Below are 9,467 nucleotides of genomic sequence, written 5' to 3' on the forward strand. Positions count from 1 at the left end.
TACTTTGCAGCTGAGGAAATGAGTTCTGACTTGTTCAAGGCCACAGAGCAAGGCAGTGGCAGAACTAGGATTTGAATCCGGTTCTCTTGGCTCTGAATGGTGCCTTAATGTTTCCTCTAATTTCAGGGCAAAATTCATACATGGAAAATTTGAATTCAGCTTGAAAGACTAGAAAGGAAAATGAAAAACTTAAATTAACTACCCTATTGACACCACCGTCATAACTCAAATATGCTGTATTTTGCACTTCACTGTTTCCATTTCTCTACTCCTAGGTGTCCAGTGTGTTGCCCAGGAATGCTCAACACCATCTCAGAATCCAAAGTGGGCATATTTACAGTGTCTCCTGACTTTGAAAGAAGTTAAGAGCAGAGAACTGAAAATAGTTGGTCTGAATGAGAAATGAAAATCAAATATTCTCTTATTCTAAAGGGTGCGATGAACAAGGATTAATAATGTCAGGTGCAAGACATGCTATATAGCACTCTGAAAAAATATGATGCCTACATATTTAGTTTAAGGGAAAATGGTAAGTTGGATTTTTATGTGTGTAACATATTATGAAAAAATGTGAAGAAAGGAGAATTTCACTGATGTTGAAATTTATGGGTTTTTTTTTTCACTCCCACAAGCAATTACCATTTTAGCAGAAACTGGAGAAAATTAAACGTTTATTTTTATCATTTAGTTGTTCCATTTTGCCTTGTCATCATCTTTTGGTTGAATACAATTGAGTTTTTAATTGAGAAAGTCTTAACAATCTAACTGCAGGGATTAAACACACACGCATACATGTGCTATCATTCCATAGTGTAGTTGTTTAAGGATTTTGGAATCAGGACGCCTTGCTCAAGCTCTGTCCTGATACTTCCTACCTGGGAGACTATGGGCAACTAACTCAAATTCTCTGAAGACTCACTTCCTACCTTAGAATTATATGACAATCAAGTAAGATTATGAGTTTAAAGCAAGAGTATACTTCTTGAAACACTGCACTGATTTGTTCACGCATACATTTAACTAATACTTACCAGGTCCTGTTATGTGCAGGCCTCGAACCCAGCCCCAGAGAGACAGCAGTGAACAGAACAGCAACCCCAGCCCCAGGGAGTTTACCTTCTCCGAAGGGAGACAGGAAGTAACAAATAAGGTAAGTGCTACTGAAAAAAATAAATAGAGAAGAAAGAATGTCAGGGGTACGATTTTAAGTACATTGACTAGGGAAGACTATGCTAAGAAAGAATGGCTTTCCTGAATATTAGTTGTTATTATTATCATAATCTATTATTCTACATTCACTTATCCCATTTGCAAGTCTTTGTGAGTAGATAGACGAATTTGACACTGTTGGTGGCAAACAGAAGATAATCAGATACACACCATCACCTCAACCACGCTCATCCCACTTCTCTGCAAATAATTTAATGTCCTAGAATTGTTCTGTGGCCCGCCTGTGATTAAACACCTGTTTTATATGCAATTTTATAATACATCTGGTGCCAAGGTTATAATAATGTTATGATATAAACTTGATATGATATATGATATGAACTTGTCAAAATAAATGTATAGAGTAGATCTGTCTCTTTTTAAAAAAAGTGCTTTCTGCCATGTGGCCTGTCCATTTTGATTTTCCTCAACTTGGCAAAGTCACTTGCTCCCGGTCTAAACCTCTCTTTGAAGCATTTGTCGCATCTGGAGCAAACAGGCCCCAGCGTCTGGGGTCAAAACATAGGGAATAGGTGTTTTATTAATTTACAGAAAAAAATAGAATCCTTATCCAGATCACTTTTACTGTGATGATCCCACTTAGCTTTTCCCTTTCGTTTCTCACTTTCTTACACTTTTCTTTCTACCTTCTCCCTTCGTCACTACCTTTCTTCTCTGACTCCTGCTTTTCATCCTCTCTTCTTTCCTGTTTTAGCCCTCTTCTCACTGTGAGCCATTTAAAGTCTAGAGAGCAGTTTGCCATGGAGTGAGAACATCTTGGACTCTAATGCAGGACAGGAATCTCCCCAGTTCCCAGGCCTCCATTACCCTGGGCAGTTTGAGTCATCTGCAGGCTTTGCCCAAATCTCTCATAACAGGGAAAGAGAAATGGCGCCATGCACCAGCTGTGTGGTCCCAGGGAACTCAACCTCTGCAAGTCACAGTTGTAACTAACACAACTATACTTTCTGGTTAAAGCTTGTTTTATAAGTTAGAAATAATATTTGAAAAGTACTTGGTCCCTTGGCATTGCAATGCAACTGCTGAGTGACGTACATGAATGAAGTTTAGAAGGATTGTGGTCTACTCATTTCAAATTCCAGTAACTATATGAAGAACATTTTTAAGGGCCTGGCATAGTCTAGGCACTAAATAATAAGAATTATTATTATTATTTTTTTTTATTACGTTACTTGGCACCATCCTCAGTAGTTTTCTCTTTGAGCCTGGTCCTTCCTTTCTGTTCTTTCTGGTATGTCTGTTCTCTGCTGCTGCTGCTAAGTTGCTTCAGTTGTGTCTGACTCTGTGCGATCCCATAGATGGCAGCCCACCAGGCTCCCCCGTCCCTGGGATTCTCCAGGCAAGAACACTGGAGTGGGTTGCCATTTCCTTCTCCAATGCATGAAAGTGAAAAGTGAAAGTGAAGTCGCTGAGTCGTGCCTGACTCTTAGTGACCCCATGGACTGCAGCCTACCAGGCTCCTCCGTCCATGGGATTTTCCAGGCAAGAGTACTGGAGTGGGTTGCCATTGCCTTCTCCAGTTCTTCTCTAAGATGGGCTTTATTTTTCTCAGTTTCTTTGCGTGTTCCTGAAGCAGCCGGTCCTTTCTTTCCAAGTCTAAAGACTCTGGCTTAGGCCTGGGCATGTGTCAGGTGAGCACTGTCTTTCACAGTGAGGTGTTGGCAGTGCCAGGGCAGGAACGGGGGCCGCCTTGACTGTGGGAGTGGGCCTTTCCCTCACTGAACCATATGGCCTCCAAGAACCACATGTGATTTTCATTTAATTGAAATTCTTGTAGAAAACCACGACAATAGCATTAGCAGTAACCAGCTCTTTTAATTGTCAGAATAATCCTTGTCTGTTTTTGTGCAGATGTTGTCTTGCGCCCAGGGCAGCTGTGAGTGTGTGAACGACTCATCAGTGATTGCGGACACTGCCCAAATGGTGATCAGCACGGAAACCTTACAAAATTACCAACAGACTACCACTTCTGTCTGCCAGCACTTTCAATGCCAGCCAGCCTTGGGGCTTGTTTTGTTTGTTTTTTTGCTTTTTTCTACTGGAGTAGGTTGTGATTTAGAATGAGTGTTTGTGGACCATAAATGAAAATATAGGCTCACACCCAATTAACTAGCTTTGACGAATCAGAAGGGACATACATGGTTTATTTGCAAGAATGAACAACAACCTAGAAAACTAGGGATCTTTTTCTCCCTTCCTTTCCCTTAATAACCTGGGACAAATGTAATAAAACTCTGTCTTTCCCCCTCTGTCTTCATATGCTGTATGTTGTGAGGAATACCAAAGAAGCAAGTTATAGTTCCTGTGCTTCAAGGGCAAATATAAGAAGGTTGAATCACGGTGACTGTGGTTTGAATCATTTACCAGGATATAAAAATATTAAGCTGAAAGTGTCTGTTCACATGTGATTCTATCTCTTTTGACGTCCAAAGGATGTGAGTGACATAACATCTCAGTTAGATGCATTTCTCCCAGTACAAAAGTGAACGTCTTTGTCTTATTCTTGCTTGGGTTACATACTCATCCAATTTCCCCCAATGCCTCCTGCAACTCTCCCTCAATGACTTCTTTTATCTATACTTTACAGGATCTCCAAAGAATCTCTGCTTCTGTGAGGCCACCTAATCTATGATCCCATAAAATTAAAATGATGAGATGGAAAACCATAGAAAGCACCACACACCTGGCAGATGAGTGGAGCTTTGTGTTGTCAAAGGGCCCAGGCCTGGGCTTCTGCTATGTGATTCCCTGCCCACCTGCTACGCAGAGGGGACTGCTAATTTTTAAAAATAGGTTTAACACAGTTGTACACTCTAATGTACTCTGTACTATCTTCTTCCTGTGGGTGCACTTTTCAACTGTTACAAGAAGTTCAGTTCCTTGTGAAGCATGAGTTTGTAAAGATTTAGATCAGTTTTGTTATCTCTGTTGATTTTAACCAAATGGTGTATCCTGATATATTATATGAATTTAGAGTTAGTAGATCTCATTTCATTTCAACACTATAGAGTTTGGAAAGTATCCCAGAAGCCAGTAAGAAACCAAGCTTCTGCAGAACTGTGGGGAGGTGCTTTCACCTCTGTTTTCTTATCTGTCACCAGGGCACTACTATGGCCATACAGGTCTGTGTCATACAATTTCAAGGAGACTGTTCATATTGTTACTGAACAACAAAGCGGTCTGTCTGTAACAGGAAGATAGGTGGGCAAATTAAATCATCTTTCAATCCCTTTGTGCTTAAATTTAATCATTATGACAATGTGGTATTCCAACTTTTCTCTAGATTTTCTTCACATTTACTTTTTAAAATATCTTTTTTTTTTTAACCAATGCTTTCAAACATATGTTCTGGACTAAATTTGGTTTAGAAAGTAGTTTTAAGTTTTGTACTATTTTCTGTAAAAGAACGAAATAGTAAATATTAAAAATTTTAATGTTTTAAAACTTTACAGATTCACAAAACCCAAAAATATGTAATAAAAATAGCTTGCCATGGAGGCCTTCTACACATGATTTAAATTGAGATTGCTAACAAATTAAATGGATTATTAGGTGTTTAACACTGTTGCTTTCCACTGTAATTTGAATGGAATATAGCTGGGCCTTAAACATCACCATAGACACTGCTCTAAAGCAAACCTCCCTATCTTTATCATTGGTCTTGGAATCTAACCAAGGGAGCTTAGATACTGAATTGCTGATATAACTCCCTTGCTGAACTGATTCTCCCTGTTAAGCAGCCCTAATAGTGTCAGAATCCAGTTCTTTTCCTATAGATAGTAATATGTTTATGTCAAATCGCTGCACTCCATATCCAATTAGAAGGACACAGAGAAGCTTCAGAGTTTATTAATACCTTGCTAAATGACATCAGGTAGCTTTGCTTTGTAATTTCCAATTCAATAGTTCAATGTGCAGGAAGTCTACAAACTTGAAGCCTAGCCTTTCCTGCTATAAATTAAACCTGTTTCCTTATTGGTATAAGCAAAATTCTTAATGATGACTCTTCTCTTTCACTATCCTTTCACAGCATTCAAGACTCTTTGTTCTTATTTTTTTCACCTCTAGAAAAGGATATTTAAAAAAAAAAAAAAAAACTTTCACCATTTTAAGAACTCGCCTGGAAAACAAACCTGACTTAAAAACTGAGTAGAGAATCCCCATGATGTCTCAGTGCTTGCTCCATACCAGGCACTGTTTGTCATATTGTACTATTACATATGTTATTACCTCATTTAATCCTTACAACAACCCTAAGAGGTAATTCCATTATTGTTATTTTATAGGTGAAAAACCTGAAGAGGCTAAGTAGGTTACCCAAGGTCACGTCATTAGAATTCAGCAGAGCAGAACCTTGCTCTTAAACACTGGTCCCCACTCCCCATCCCTGCTTTGAGCTTACTTATTTGGTAGCCAAATTTCTAAACATTGATGATGCATGTAACTTATTGCCTTCAGAACGCTCTTCTGGTGAGCAGTGTTATTACAAGTTTATTATAGTGCTATTACAAGCTTGCTAACAGTACACACTCATCATCAGTAGAAAAAAAAATGATGCTCTAAGCTTGCCTGGCCTGGCACTGGCTCCTCCTAGACTGCTCCCACCCTGTTTTTTTGTTTGATTGTCTGTTTTGCAGATGGTGCCTTTGATATTCCTTTTTCATGTTGAATACATTGAATTTCACTTTAACTCTGAGATATTGTCTGTGCAGCATTTTTAAGGGAAATAAAATATAGAGATTGCATAGAAAACAGACTAGAATTGGTAGTCAAAAAGTAAAACATAAAATTGATAAAATTACAATATAAACAAAATATCGTATTCTGAATTTTTCATAAGATAGGCTAAAAAACTTCCTCAGAAACAATTTTCTACACGTCATTCTTATTCAACCATTACATGGGACAACTGTATATTTTCAGATAATTGGGGCAAAGCTAATAATGACTTCAAAATGATAAAAGCCTAAACAAACTGGAGCCATAGTTTGAAGGCTAAAACCATATTTTCAGTAAGTCTAAATGTTAGTGTTTAAACTGCCCAGGAGTGTCTTTGCCCTTTGAATTGAGAGTCACTGCACACCAGTGGCCTCTTTGTGTCACTGGTGAGCTTTCCTAGGCCCCATTCTTGAACGTGTTTCCACTTAAGTGCCACAGACATTCTTGCAAAGGCCACTGGAGATCATAGCTTTTATCACAGACAATCTTTTCCCAAGATGTAGAGTATTCAGGATGAAAAGAACGCTCCTGGCTAATTTGTGTTGCTTAGAAAGCTGAAACAGATAAAGGAATCGCCTCTAAAAATCACCACCACACTGTAATATAATCAGGAACTGGGTGAACTCAACAATAGAAGGAAGTTGAACAGGCTGACCTTTCCCAAGTTGTTTTTAAACTGACATGTGAGTGGAAGTTACTGGTGTGGTTTAGTTGCAGCTTCTGTTTTCCTAAGAAATTTGGAATTTGATCAGGGAAGTAGCCTTGTTATTTGGACATAGAACAAGAAAGAATACACCCATCTTTCTGAGGTGTGGAGAGAGTAGGGGGTATTATTGTAGCTGGGATCCATTTCCCCAAAAGATACAAATAAAATTACCAACCAGTAAATTAAACAAGAAGTACTATTTATCTCTTACTACTGACCCGCATAGTTCTACCCATTGGTAGAGCTTGAGGGGAACAAGGTTTCAAAAGGAGTATCAGAGTACACTAAGTTAATAAAGGGTCTCTTCTTTCAAGAAGTTTTTAGTTTAACTCAAAATTTTGCATTTTAAACATGTTTGAAAGTGTTTAACTTTCTTCCATCATCATTTGTCGCTTTAAAAGTTATATCTGTAGTGTCTACATAAATTATGATTCCCAGGTTTCCTAACATGGTGCCAGAATACTGTGTAGGTAGTATGTGGTGCTGTCTTTTCATGTAAATAGATTAACAAGTCGCCAAAAAGTAGGAGCTGTTGTTAAACCATGTGTTTAGAGTTGAATATAAAAAATACGGTCATTTGACCCTTACCTCAGTGTTGTAAATGGACTTACCCAATTTACGCTTATCAGTCAAATAAAACCTTGGCAATACATTTCTAATAACCAGCACTAGAAGCCGAACCCCAGTCAGTCATTCCTTGGGTTGTACCTGCACCCAGAATCATCCTGTGTTTGAAATTTTTGACTTCAAAGCAAGAATCAGGTTGTCTTCTCCTTGTCTAACTTCACTGCGCTTATTCCCATTCTGGGTCCTTTCCATCTGCTCATTTCTCGTTGTCTCCCATTTCTACTGAATTCCTCTCTGGGATTGCAGGACGCGTCACTTTTACACCTCTCACCCAGGGTCCTTCCACATTCTTTTCTCTTTCTCCCATACCTGTCCTGTCCATTGTCAACTGTGGATCAGTTCATTATTTATTTTCTCTGTATCTGAGTCAGTGGAGAAAAATCTCATTGCTGTTGATGGCAGGATTGCAAGCGCAGGTATTTTTTGACCTGGCTCATCTTCTTGTACTTGCTTCTCTTACTCATTTCCTACAGAAATGCTGCCAAACTTTTTCATTCTCTCTAAGCCTTCCCTCTTATCCTGAAAAACTCATATTTAAGGGACGACTTTGCCTCCTCTTTCACATAAAAAACAGAAACCATTAGGATTGACCCATCTCGATTTCTTCTCACTATAATTTACCAATATTTTCAGGCCTCTTTTCACCCTTCAAGCCCTAGAATAAAAGCTACTCTGAATCATTCTCTCTCAGTACAAATTATCAGTTCTGTTTTCTGAACTCCAATAACATTATGAATATAAATACTATGAAAATTATGGATTTTTAGGAATATATCTTAAATTTCCTGCTGTCTATTAAATATACCTAATGAGATAACAATTCATATTTTAAGGCAAGACAGGAAAAGTTCAAACATATGGCCTTTTGGACCTCCTTCCTCCCTTCTAGGATGCTTCATCTCAGTCACCCAGTCGTGTCTGACTTTTTTGTGACCCCATGGACTGTATCTGGCCAGGCTCCTCTGTCCAGATACAGAGGAGAATACTGGAGTAGGACAAGAATACTGGAGTAGGTTGCCATCGGGCATCTGTATTATGCATAAACTTAATCTGTCCAGTGGCAGAGATGCCTGCTCAACCATGAAGATCAAATTTTTTCCTCCTGGTGCCATCCCTGCCACTCCTTAAAAGGTGACCTTTTCTCAATCCTATAAAGGGTCATGATGACCTACTACTTGCCTTGTATATGCAGATGCATGCATGTATGCTAAGTCACTTCAGTCGTGTCTGACACTTTGCCACCCTATAGACTGCAGCCCACCAGGCTCCTCTGTCCATGGGATTCTCCAGGCAAGAATACTGGAATGGGTTGCCATGCCCTCCTCCAGGAGATCTTCCTGACCTAGGGATCAGACCCACATCTCATATCTCCTGCGTATCTCCTAAAGGTGGGTTCTTTACCACTAGTGCCACCTGGGAAGCCTGTGCATGTAGATACTTTTGGTGAATTTTATGTACAATGCCAAAATATTATTTTTCTTAAAGATAGCAACTGCTAGAGAACAGACTAGGTCAGATGACCTGGGGAGATATTCCGTCCCGTCGCTCAGTCATGTCCGACTCTTTGCGACCCCGTGGACTGCAGCCTACCAGGCTTCTCCGTCCATGGGATTCTCCAGGCAAGAATACTGGAGTGGGTTACCGTTTCCTTCTCCAGGGGATCTTCCCGACCCAGGGATCGAATCCGGGTCTCCCGCATTGGAGGCAGATGCTTTAACCTCTGCTGCTGCTGCTGCTAAGTCACTTCAGTCGTGTCTGACTCTGTGTGACCCCATAGACGGCAGCCCACCAGGCTCCCCCGTCCCTGGGATTCTCCAGGCAAGAACACTGGAGAGGGTTGCCATTTCCTTTAACCTCTGAGCCACCACCTAATCAATCCTGGGTGTTCATTGGAAGGACTGATGCTAAAGCTGAAACTCCAATACTTTGGCCACCTCATGCGACGAGTTGACTCACTGGAAAAGAGTCTGATGCTGGGAAGGATTGGGGGTGGGAGGAGAAGGGGACGACAGAGAATGAGATGGCTGGATGGCATCACCGACTCGATGGACATTAGTTTGAGTGAACTCCGGGAGTTGGTGATGGACAGGGAGGCCTGGCGTGCTGTGATTCATGGGGTCACAAAGAGTAGGACACGACTGAGCAACTGAACTGAACTGAACAAAAGTTCTTAGCTTAAATTCTT

General features: G+C 40.0%; 1 long non-coding RNA gene across 1 annotated transcript; it reads left to right on the top strand.

Annotated features, from left to right (window-relative positions):
* The first annotated feature begins 296 nt into the window (after positions 1 to 296).
* LOC148776301 (uncharacterized) lies at positions 297 to 3,671 on the top strand. The gene is made up of 3 exons (XR_016038492.1): positions 297 to 529; positions 1,051 to 1,150; positions 3,082 to 3,671. It is a non-coding gene; the product is annotated as an uncharacterized LOC148776301 (long non-coding RNA).
* The last annotated feature ends 5,796 nt before the right edge of the window (positions 3,672 to 9,467 follow it).

This window comes from Moschus berezovskii, chromosome 10 (assembly GCF_049115385.1).
Source record: "Moschus berezovskii isolate FMDL1 chromosome 10, NW_MosBer_1.0, whole genome shotgun sequence".
In the NCBI taxonomy this organism is placed as follows: domain Eukaryota; kingdom Metazoa; phylum Chordata; class Mammalia; order Artiodactyla; family Moschidae; genus Moschus; species Moschus berezovskii.